Source organism: Pelophylax lessonae (assembly GCF_965119305.1).
Source record: "Pelophylax lessonae genome assembly, chromosome: 4".
In the NCBI taxonomy this organism is placed as follows: domain Eukaryota; kingdom Metazoa; phylum Chordata; class Amphibia; order Anura; family Ranidae; genus Pelophylax; species Pelophylax lessonae.
In genome coordinates this window covers 341,933,698-341,946,229 of record NC_138771.1, presented here as the reverse complement: position 1 = coordinate 341,946,229, position 12,532 = coordinate 341,933,698, and the positions used below count along the sequence as shown (strand labels likewise).

General features: G+C 45.0%; 1 protein-coding gene across 2 annotated transcripts in view; it reads right to left on the bottom strand.

Annotated features, from left to right (window-relative positions):
- Positions 1-10,699, bottom strand: part of JAKMIP2 (janus kinase and microtubule interacting protein 2) — a 179,277-nt gene extending 168,578 nt beyond the window's left edge. The window contains exon 1 of one of the 2 annotated variants that reach the window (XM_082254242.1): positions 10,543-10,699. The gene's annotated coding sequence lies outside the window, so the exon portion shown is untranslated. The remainder of the gene's footprint in view (positions 1-10,542) is intronic. The other variant, XM_082254241.1, reaches the window with a different exon arrangement.
- Between the last annotated feature and the right edge of the window lie 1,833 nt (positions 10,700-12,532).

The following is a 12,532-nucleotide window of genomic DNA, read 5'->3' as shown; positions in this document are numbered from 1 at the left end:
ATCTAGCAGCACCTCCTCAGGCCTCAGCCCAGGGAAAGAGAGTGAGCACATGGCCTGTCCCAAATATTGATATGCTCCCCCAGCATGCACCAGTGGCATAAACCTCCTACTGGATTGGCTGAAGAAAGTATAAAAAATTGGATTTTTGACTTACCGTAAAATCCATTTCTCTGATGTTCATTGATGGACACAGCTCCTGAAATTCATAACCTTTGAGTTATACTTCCCCCTACAGGACTAGGACACTAGGCAGAAAAGAATTCTAGCTACACCCATGGGCAGTTCCAGGGGGTATACTCCCTGTCTCTGCTATAGCCACTCAGTTTTGTTACAAGCAGTGTCAGGGGAATGATAACTCCACAGAGGGATGGGTGCTGTGTCCGTCAATGAAAATCAGGTAAATAGATTTTACGGTAAGTCAAAATCCGATTTTCTCTTTTGTTCATTGACAGACACAGCTCCTGATATTCATAACCATTGGGATGTCCCAAAGCAGTGAGGGGTGGGAACAACAAAAAAATAAATTCCCAAGGCTAAACATTAGCCAACCAGACAACAGGAACTCAACCAAACAAGTGGAGCCCACCTGAAAAAAACAACACACCCTCAAAGAGAATCAGGTCCTCTTAAACAGCAGCCTGCAAAACCTTGCGGCCAAAAGAAACATCCGCATATGCCAACACATCCACTTTATAAAACTTTGTTACTGACGCCTGATGACAGAAAGCCCAGGAGGTACTATGCACCCTAGTAGAGAGTGCCTTGATAGGAAAAGGAGGAACCTGACCCCTGATGGAATAGAACTGAACCACCGTCTGTCTGATTCATCTGGAAATAGTCACAGAGGAAGCTGACAACCCTTTTCGAGGTCCATCCATGAGCACAAAGAGAGAGTCTTACTTCCTGAAAGACTCCGTAGCTGCCAGGTACACCCTAATTGTCCAGACCACATCTAAAGCATGCAAGGCAATTTCCTTCAGATTTTTAGGCCTGGGACACAGGGAAGGCAACACAATGTCTTCATTCAAATGAAAATCAGAGACAACCTTTGGAAGGAACGACTGACAAGAGCGAAGAACCACCTTATCCCTGTGAATCACCAGGTAAGGTGAACGACAGGATAACACCGCCAGTTCCGACACCCTTTCCACAGAGGTGATAGCCATAAAAAAGGCCGCCTTCTGGGGCAGTTTAAGCAGGGGAATCTCCTTAATAATTTCAAAGGGAGGCTTCTGTAGAGCTCAAATTAAGATCCCAAGGCGGCAACAGAGCCCGCAATGGAGGAACCAAATCTCGGACACCATGATGAAAGGTATGCCCCAGGGAATGTGTGGCCAAAGGGCATTGAAAGAAGACCGCCAAAGCCAACACCTGGCCCTTGATGGTACTCAAGGCCAATTTCTGTTCAATCTCCCGTTGAAAGTAGGTCAAGATCCATGCCACTGAGAAGGAATGAGAAAGAACCCCAAGAGACTCACACCATGCAATGTACGTCTTCTGCGTACGATGGTAGATCTTCAGAGAGGTAGATTTCCTAGCTTTCAACAGTGTAGGAATCACCAACTTAGATAAACCCCTATCCTTCAGTACCTGGCATTCAACAGCCAAGCTATCATAGCCAGCGACTGTAAACAGGATGGAAGATCGGTCCTTGGGACAGCAGATCCTCCCTGAGAGGAAGCTGCCAAGGAACGTCGGCGACCAGCCGCACCAGATCAGCGTATCAAGCCCGGCGAGGCCAGTTGGGAGCCACTAAGATGACCGGAATCCCTTCTGCCTGGATCCTGCGTAGAACTCTGGGCAGAAGCTTGAGAGGAGAGAAGGCGTAAATCAGAGAATACTGACCCCATAGGGCCACCAGTGCGTCTGTGGTGTCCGCCAGAAGATCCCTTGACTGAGCCACAAACCTCTGCACCTTTCTGTTGGGCTGAGATGCCAACAGATCCACCATGGAGGTACCCCACCGGAGACACAGCTGATGAAACACTTCCGGATGAAGGGACCACTCACCGTGGTCCAACTCCTGCTGACTGAGGTAATCCGCCAGAGAACCTTTCACCCTGGGAATGTGTAAGGTGGAAAGGACTGGAAAGAACCATTCTGCCCACCTTAGAATGCCAGCTACCTCCAGAGCGGCCAGGACACATCTTGTGCCCCCCTGGTGATTGACATGAGCCACAGCCATGGCATTGTCTGATTGAATGCACACTGGACAACCCTGAAGACGAGTCTGATCGCTCAGAGTTCCAAGACATTGATCGGGAGTCTGGACTCTTCCAGATCCCCTGAGCAGAATGCTTGTCGAGGATGCCTCCCCAGCTGGACAGGCTGGCATCCATGGTGACCACTGTCCAATACAAGGGGAGGAAGGATTTTCCATACCGAAGCGCCGGAGAACAAAGCCACCATATCAGGGACTCCTTCGTGCTCCGACTCACCCAGATCTGATTGTCCAGAGACTGCGGGACCTCGTATGAAACTGTGCAAACAGAACTGCCTCAAAGGTAGACACAATCAGGCCCAGCACCGGCATGCAAGTCCAGAGGGATGACCACTTGTTGGACAGCAGGAGGCGAATTTCAGCCTGCAATGTCTGGGAATTGTCCAGAGGAAGGAGCACTCTGGCTAAGCTAAAGTCCAGAGTCAGGCCCAGATAGTCCAGCTAAATGGACGGAACCAGAGCTGACTTTGAAAATTCAAAGTCCAGCCAAACTCCTGCAGAATTGATATTGTGATCTCTAGGTTCTCCACCAGAGCAGAGGAAGACTCCGCTCACAGAATGAGATCGTCCAAGTAGCCCAGTACCATGATCCCCCATTGGCGTAGCAAAGCTAGCACCATTGCTAACACTTTTGTGAAGACCCGAGGAGCAGATGCGAGACCAAAGGGAAACACCACAAACTGATAATGCTCCTCTCCTGCAGCAAAGCGGAGAAAATGCTGGTGACTGACACATATTGGAATGTGAAGGTAGGCATCCTTGATATTTAAAGAGGGGAGGAAATCGCCTGAAGCAGGGATGCCACAACCGTTCCAATGGACTCCATTCTGAACTTCTGAACCCACACAAAGCAGTTTAGCGTCTTGAGGTCTAGGTTTGGATGCACTTTGCCTTCCTTCCTGGGAACTGGAAACAGGTTTGAGTAAAAACCCTGAAAACATTCCGAGGTCGGAACCGGGAAAATCACCCCTTGAAGGAACAGGTCTTGTACCGCCCCAACTTTTCTCTCTAAAACATTTTGCCAGGACCAAAGATCCCAGCAAGGAAATAGGTCCTTACTCCTGATTAGGCAGAAAAAAACTGAGTCGCTATAGCAGAGAGAGGGAGTATACCCCCTGGGACTGCCCATGGGTGTAGCCAAAATTCTTTTCTTCCTAGTGTCCTACTCCTGAAGGGGGCAGTATAACCCAATGGTTATGAATATCAGGAGCTGTGTCCATCAATGAACGAAAGGGAAATTCATAACTTAGTTTTATTTGTAAAATCTCATACTATGACCAGTAATACCAGTGACATGTAATAGCGACAGTGCGAAAGCACAAGCTTAGGGAAAAAACTGGTGAAAACTATACAATCAGTCTGAGCTAACTACATCCCAGCCAAAAACCATAATGTTGAGGACAAGGGGGCTACATAATGAAAACAAAAAAACATTTAAATAAAACCTAATTAGTTTGTTGATAAGAGAAAGGGAGGAACCAGGGAAGGGAAAACATAAGCAGATTAAACTTCTTTACTTAGCAAAGTAAAATTTTCATTTAGCTTAGAAAATAAGAGAAAGCTGTGTTACAAGGAATGCATTAAGTTAAAAAATGTTTAGGCTTTTTAGTCACTTTTAACTTCAAACTTTCAGCATTTAGGCTCGGGTCACACTATTGCGATGCGGGAAGGCTGCGAATTCGCAGCCTTTTCCCGCATCGCACACGCACCCCCGGCAGTTCACACTGCCATATGCGATACGCTGGGGGTGTCAATGTAATCTTAACGACACCCCCAGTTTGATCGCATATCGCAGTGCGATCGTGCAGTTCGCACAGGATGGGATCGCACAAGTGTGAACCGCTGTGCGATCCGATCCTGATGCGGCTGCAAAAATGCCTCCTGTGCGTGTTTGCACCGGGTGCGATGCGAATTTAGCCATACAAACTGTATGGCTAAACTCGCACCGCACAGCTGATCGCATGTAATGTCGGAGCAGTGCGCTCCGACATTACATGCGAACCCGGCACTCGCATGAGTGTGAACCGGGTCTCATTGATGGCCAGCACAGTCACAGCAAAACCATACTGATCATTTGACATTATGTTTTTGTTGGTGGTTTATGCTTCGGTGGTGAATGGACACGGAAGTGATTGGTACTGATCATTCACTGTGTTCATTCAGTAAATGAAGGGGCTAGTAAATTACATATCCACTTGCTCTCCATCCTGAAACCTCCCCCTGTGTGTTCGCAGCTGCTGCCGGCGGAAGAGGAGAGGAGGGAAGCCAGCGCTATAGGGGAAAGGGGCACACAGGGGGGCCTGGACAGCAGATAGAAGGGATGCATGTGCTAGAACCTCTCTACCTGCAGTGCAGCCAGAGGGAAAAAGAGGAGGAGAAGCTGGCAGTGCTGCAGGGGGAAGCAGAAGAAGATCAGTCTGCAATAAAACAGTACAGCAGACCCTCTTTTGAATTGCTGGGGCCCGGGCCCAGTACAGGAGGGCTGGCTGTACCACTGGCAACAAAAGTGAGTACACCCCTAAGTCAAAATGTCCAAATTGGGCCCAAACTGTCAATATTTTGTGTGGCTACCTTTATTTTCCAGCACTGCCTTAACCCTCTTGGGCATGGAGTTCACCTGAGCTTCATAGGTTGCCACTGGAGTCCTCTTCCACTCCTCCATGATGACATCATGGAGCTGGTGAATGTTAGAGACCTTGCACTCCTCCACCTTCCATTTGAGGATACCCCACAGATGCTCAATAGGGTTTAGGTCTGAAGACATGCTTGGCCAGTCCATCACCTTTAGCAAGAGAGTGGTCGCCTTGGAGGTGTGTTTGGAGTCGTTATCATGTTAGAGTACTGCCCTGTGGCCCAGTCTTCGAAGGGAGGGGATCATGCTCTGCTTTAATATGTCATAGTACATGCTGCCATTCATGGTTCCCTCAATGAACTGTAGCCCCCAGTGCCGGCAGCACTCATGCAGCCCCAGACCATGACACTCCCACCACCATGCTTGACTGTAGGCAAGACACACTTGTCTTTATACTCCTCACCAGGTTGCCGCCACACATGCTTGACACCATCTGGACCAAATTTGTTTATCTTGGTCTCATTAGACCACAGGACATGGTTCCAGTAATCCATGTCCTTAGTCTGCTTGTCTTCAGCAAACTGTTTGCAGGCTTTCTTGTGCATCATCTTTAGAAGAGGCTTCCATCTGGGACAACAGCCATGCAGACCAATTTGATGCAGTGTGCGGCATATGGTTTGAGAACTGACAGGCTGACCCCCACCCCTTCAACCTCTGCAGCAATGTTGGCAGCACATGCACTCAACTTCTTTGGTCGACCATAGTGAGGCCTGTTCTGAGTGAAACCTGTCCTGTAAAACCGCTGTATGGTCTTGGTCACCGTGCTGCAGCTCAGTTGCAGGGTCTTGGCAATCTTCTTATAGCCTAGGCCATCTTTATGAAGAGCAACAGTTCTTTTTTTTAGATCCCAAGAGAGTTCTTTGCCATGAGGTGCCATGTTGAACTTCCAGTGTCCAGTATGAGAGAGAGCGATAACGCCAAATTTAACACGCCTGCTCCCCATTCACACCTGAGACCTTGTAACACTAAGGAGTCACATGACACCGGGGAGGGAAAATGGCTAATTGGGCCTAATTTGGACATTTTGACTTGGGTGTACTCACTTTTGTTGCAAGTGGTTTAGACTTTAATGGCTGTGTGTTAAGTTATTTTGAGGGGACAGCAAATGTACACTGTTATACAAGTTGTACACTCACCACTTTACATTGTAGAAAAGTATAATTTCTTCAGTGCTGGTTCACACTACTGTGGGTGCGTTGATCGCATGTAATTCGGAGCGCACTGCTCCTTCATTACATGCGATCTCCTGTGCGGATGCGAATTCAGCCATACACTTTGTATGGCTGAAATTCGCACTGCACTCGCACAAAAGACGCACAGGACCCTTTTTTTCAGCTGCATCAGGATCGGATCGCACAGTGGTTCACACGTGTGCGATCCGATCCTGTGCGAACTGTCATGTCAAACTGGGGGTGTCGTTAACATTTAATTGACACCCCCTGCGTATCGCATATGGCAGTGTGAACTGCTTCTTGTGCGGATGCGATGCGGGAACAGGCTGCAAATTCGCAGCGTTCCCGCATCGCACAAGTGTGAACCGGCACTCAGTGTTGTCACATGAAAAGATATAACAAAATATTTACAAAAATGTGAGGGGTGTACTCACTTTTGTGAGATACTGTATGTGCAAAGCGCTGTGTAAACAGACAGTGCTATATAAGTACCATAAATAAATATAGCATCCAAGTAGCTGTTTGCTTGATGTGTTGGGCATGTGCAGACATGTCATGAGGGGTCTGCCACACTACTATGGGACCTGGCAAGGACTTGTGGCATGTTGTGGCTTGATCTCCAGTAAAGATGGCAATGCTGAAGCAGATGGTGTATTGTAATAGTGCTGCGCTACCTTTATATAAAATACTGGCTGATGAATACTGTAATAAGGTAAATAAATGGCTGGATTTCCTTATGTGCAAAAAATGCGAATAGATAACAAAAAAAAATTTCAACATAAAAATTCATATATTCATAAACATAATTCTTACTCATAAATAGGTGTAACTCATAAGATGGTGTGTGATGTAGTAAAGTGCTAGTATTTCATAATAAAGTGCAAACATAGGTGATGGTGAAAGTGACTGGAGGAGCAAATCAACTCCACTGATTGTAAACATAGACCATGACTTAAAAGGTGAAATAAATATACAAGGTAAAAAAAATCAATAGTGTTGAACGTCCAAAGTCTATTTATATATCACATCTGATGGTCACTTTATATAGTAACTCACATATCAGGTAAAAGATCATCGGCGTCTGTCTCGGTGTGTGTGTATGTTCTTTCTGTTTGCGTCACTTCCGGGTACGCTCCTGACCTTCCCTACGTGTTGCGTCATGTGTGTCGTGACTTCTTCTGGGGAATACACACACCGAGACAGACATACCTGATATGTGAGTTACTATATTTTTTTAATAAAATCACACTCAAAACTACTACACTATATGAGGTCTCTACTTATACCCCTTACCCTGAGAGTGAGAGAAAGAGCAGTTAGGAGGAATAAGACGATATACCACGCGAGGGCTCCATCACCCAGGACCCCCTGGACCTACTGGTTTACCCCGTAAGGCTCTTTGCAACAAAGTGAGAAGTGAGAGGCCAGGCACACAGTTTGCAGGCACCAGCACAGAAGATCACCCTGACTTTCTGCAATAATTACAACACCTAGATATTTTTTCACCTCATGCACTATCTTCTGTTTGGACTTACATGATCCAACCTGCACGATTGTTGGAACTCGTTTTGGATATACCACAATTATTTTTGTGCACGATTGTTATAACTTGTTTTGGATATATCACAATTATTTTTCTTAAAGCACTACTTTTCAGTTATATATGAAGTGACCATCAGATGTGACATATAAATAGACTTTGGACGTTCAACACCATTGATTTTTTTACCTTGTATATTTATTTCACCTTTTAAGTCATGGTCTATGTTTACAATCAGTGGAGTTGATTTGCTCCTCCAGTCACTTTCACTATCACCTATGTTTGCACTGTATTATGAAATACTAGCACTTTACTATATCACTTGCCGTCTTATGAGTTACACCTATTTATGAGTAAGAATTATGTTTATATGAATTTTATGTGGACATTTTTTATGTTATCTATTCACATTTTTTTGCACATAAGGAAATCCAATCATTTATTTACTTTATTACAGTATTCATCACCCAGTATTTTATATAAAGGTAGCACAGCCCTATTACAATACACCATATTCTCAAGGCTGTTATCTTAAGGATAAGCTTTAAGTGCTAGCAGCAACTTTTAACACAACTAGTTCAGTCACCTACTTCCCACGATAGCGCGAGAGACCCCCACCTTTTTCAAGGGAGAACCTTCTGCTTCAACCAAAACAGTGCTGAACTTCATTGACTAGTATGTATGTTTTTATTTTATTTTGAGACAGAGATCATTGTTAAAGTGGTTGTAAAGCCTTAAGGTTTTTCACCTTAATGCATTCTATACATTAAAGTGAAAAGCCTTCTGTGCTGCAGCTCCCCCCAGACCCCCCCTTTTTTTTCTTACCGGAGCCTGATCCGATCCAGCGTTATGCATGAGTCCAAATTGGAAAATTGGACAGATTGATAGCAGCAGGAGCCATTGGCTCCCATTGCTGTCAATAAAAAGCTGTGACACAGGAGCGGGGGCACAGTGCTGCTATCTTTGTCAATGGATGCCCGAGCGGACCTGCACAGGTGCCCCCATGGAGCACCCGATGAAGAGGAGGGACCTGGAGCGCCGGCGGGAGACCCTAGAAGAGGAGGATCAGGGCTGCTCTGTGCAAAACCATTGCATAGATCAGGTAAGTATAGGCATGTTTGTTATGTATTTACAATCACTTTAAGGTGAGTACACACTATAAGAAAATTGGGGAAACTATTGTCCAATGTTATACAGTAAGTTGGAACCAAGGATGGAAACAATGTACGAAAATTCTCTGACGACAAAGATTTGTTTTGTTGTTGTTTATTGTTTCTGATCATGTGCAGTCTTTTGTATCTGATTTTTGTCTCTTTGGAAATTTTTGTTTGGAATGTCTGAATCGGATGTCGAAAGTTGTGTACGCACTAAACAAAAGTTGAGCGATCATGCCTTGTATGGAGTTTCTTCTGATTTATTGATCGTGTGTACCCTACATTAGGCCTTTTTTCTTGGGCAGGGGGATTTAGGTAGAGTAAAGTTCCTCTTTAAAGTAGAACTAAGGATAGAAATAGTCATCTATGCTCCAAATGGTCAAACCTTGTGAGGTCCCTCGCCAATATCTTCGCTCCGACTTCTTCCGGGTGTTAGTCTTTGGAAATCTTGATTGGCAGGTGCAGTATGTTTTCACTCCTGTGCATGTGCAGGAATGCAGTCATCCTGGCACATGGGCACTGAACTGGACTGTCAACTGACCTGTGCGTGCGCAGCTCAATTGCAAACAGGCAGGTAAGTGAATTCTATTGCAGAGGACATATTGCATGTCTCTTCTGCAATAAAGAGCCTGCCTGTTTTTATTAGTAGCCTTTAGTTCTGCTTTTAATACACAAAAGCTCACAGCTAAATTTTAGAAGTCAAAAATAAATTCAGGTTTTGTGATCACACAAGGCAACATAAAAGATTGAAAATCATAAACAACATATAACATCATTATTCATCTACATTGGAAAAAAAAAAAGGGGGCAAGCATCAGAGGACGACTATGTGTATCTAACACTACACATAGAAATAGCATATAGAGGAGGGCCCCCCTTCACATATATGGCATACCGCCAAGACAATATTTACAGCACAAATCAATAGGCACCAGTAAACGGCAAGCACGTGACAAGCAAAAGTGTTCTGCTACTACAAAGAGGACAATGTAACCAAGAACAGTATGTTCTATCTGCACCATAAAGCTAGAACCGTATTATAATTATTTCTCCTTCTTACATATACACCTTGAAAAACATGCATTTATTTCATTTTAAGTAATGGATTTTTTGAATTAAAAATAAACACCTTTTAATGCAGCATGCCACCGAATAAAGAAAATACCTCAATGGCATGTCGAAACGTCTAGTTAAATTAAAAAAAAAAAAAAAGCAATAAAATGCCACACCATTAAAAAGAGTAAATGAAGACGGCCCATCACAGCGTGAATGAGCCTGCTCAATGGCTGCAGTAGCTGCAGGGCAGATGATATGACATGGGTAAAATATTTCAGCATGCAAAGGGTTCCTTTAAAGGTCACTAAGATGCTGCACTTACTTCCTATAGTGATTGGCTATACATGCGTCAGTAATTTCTCTAAATGTAAAATATCAGAATCCTTTCTTATTCCAATACAGTTGGTTTAGGTTTAGGCGTGCTGCTTGCAATGCTGCTATGTGCTGACGCTGAAACCAAAATTGTTGCACATGACCGGTTAACATATTAGCATAGAATCTCTGGGGATGTCTTCAGAGGAGAATGAAGGTGAGGCCCAGTGTAGCTATCATCAGCAAGCACATAAACCCACAAGTGTATGCACGCCGCATCACCAATATTACAGTATGCGCTATAATAAAGAAAGCTTATGTAGGATGTTAAAAAAAAAAATAATACAAAATTTTATAACAAGCCAGCAGCACATCTAGCTGCACCATTGATGCCCATTGTGATAATGATCTAGAAAAATGCATTGACAATGACATAAAAGACAGAGAGGGCTCACCATGTTGAAGTCGGGCAGAGATGGAAGCTGAGCAGCCTGAATCCTGAATCCATGGCTGGATGAGGCACACATCAGCAGCTGTGCTTGTGTGATGATGCTGAGGATGGCTGGATGGCAGACAGGCAGGAACAGGACCCCTCCCTCCCTCCTTCTAGGGAGGCAGACAGAACATGAGCTCATGGAGCCTGCAACTGCAATCTCCCTCCCTCAGTTCCTATGGAAACAAGGCTGTCATTACAATGGGAGATTGCTGTGTAGGTGCTCAGGCTTTCCGCTCCTAGCTAGAACTGCATGCTGCCATTATGGCCTAGTGAGTGGAAAATGCTTTCCAGAAACTATACTAGAAGATAAAAGCGACATGTACAGCTGACAAATGGCTCGTGTATGGTTTTAAGATAGTGACATGTTGGGATTGATTTACTAAAACTGGGGATGGCAAAATCTGGTGCAACTCTGCATAAAAACCAATCAGCTTCCAGCTTTTGTTGCCAAAGCGTAATTGAACAAGCTGAAGTTAGAAGCTGATTGGCTACCATGCACAGCTGCATCGGATTTTGCACGCTCTAATTTTAGTAAATCACCTCCATTGCATTTGTTTTATGAAAACAAGCAAAAATGGAGCCGATGCTATAGGCACAATGTACACAATTGGTATTACTTCCATAAGAACTTGTTCATGTAGATCAGTGGTCTCCAAATTGCTGCCTGGGGGCCAGATGTGGCCTTTTGCTTGCCTTTATCAGGCCTTTGAAAGACTATTACCCCCACTGAATCAAGGCATAATTCCTGTCACTGACCTCAACAATAGGGTATTATTTCACTGACACCAACATTGGGGACTATTCTTCCCGCTGACACGATTTAAGGGGACCTACTCTTCCCGCTGACACCAATGATGGGGCACTATTCTTCTTGCTGACACCAATGATGGGGCACTATTCTTCCTGCTGACACCAACGATGGGACACTATTCTTCCCGTTGACACCAACGATGGGGCACTATTCTTCCCGTTGACACCAACGATGGGGCACTATTCTTCCTACTGACACCAACGATGGGGCACTATTCTTCCCACTGACACCAACGATGCGGTACTATTTTTCCCGCTGACACCAATGATGGGGCACTATTCTTCTTGCTGACACCAAAGATGGGGCACTATTCTTCCTGCTGACACCAACGATGGGACACTATTCTTCCCGTTGACACCAACGATGGGGCACTATTCTTCCTACTGACACCAACGATGGGGCACTATTCTTCCCACTGACACCAATGATGCGGCACTATTTTTCCCGCTGGCACCAAGGATGGGGCACTATTCTTCCTACTAACACCAACGATGGGGTACTATTCTTCCAGCTTACACCAATGATGGGGCACTATTCTTCCTGCTGACACCAACCATGGGACACTATTCTTCCCATTGATACAAATAATGGGGAACTATTCCTCCCACTGATGCCAACATTGGGGCACTATTCATCCCACTGACCAGGGCCGCTGATAGGGGGGGACCACTAGCCCTCTTGTAGGGGGCCCGAGCACACAGGGGGGCCCACACAGAGAGGGGGATTAGTGATGGACAACAAATACAGAAATCTTCCTCCAGCACCTGAATCTGATCTCTGTCCCTCTCCCTGCTATCAACTTTTATCTGTTCATCTTCTTTTTTATTTAACATAGTTTTTTTTTTTAGATTTAGCAGGAATTATGCGAGTTATGTTATATTTGTGTCTGATAATAGTGATTTTGTTGTAATTTTAGCTAAATATATCTTTAATATTTTCTTGGGGGGGCCCTGCCAGGTAGTCTGTACGGGGCCCCGCGATTTCTAACAGCAGCCCTGCCACTGACTCCAACAATGGGGCACTATTCTTCCCACTCACACCAACGATGGGACACTATTCTTCCCATTGATACAAATAATGGGGAACTATTCCTCCCACTGATGCCAACATTGGGGCACTATTCATCCCACTGACACCA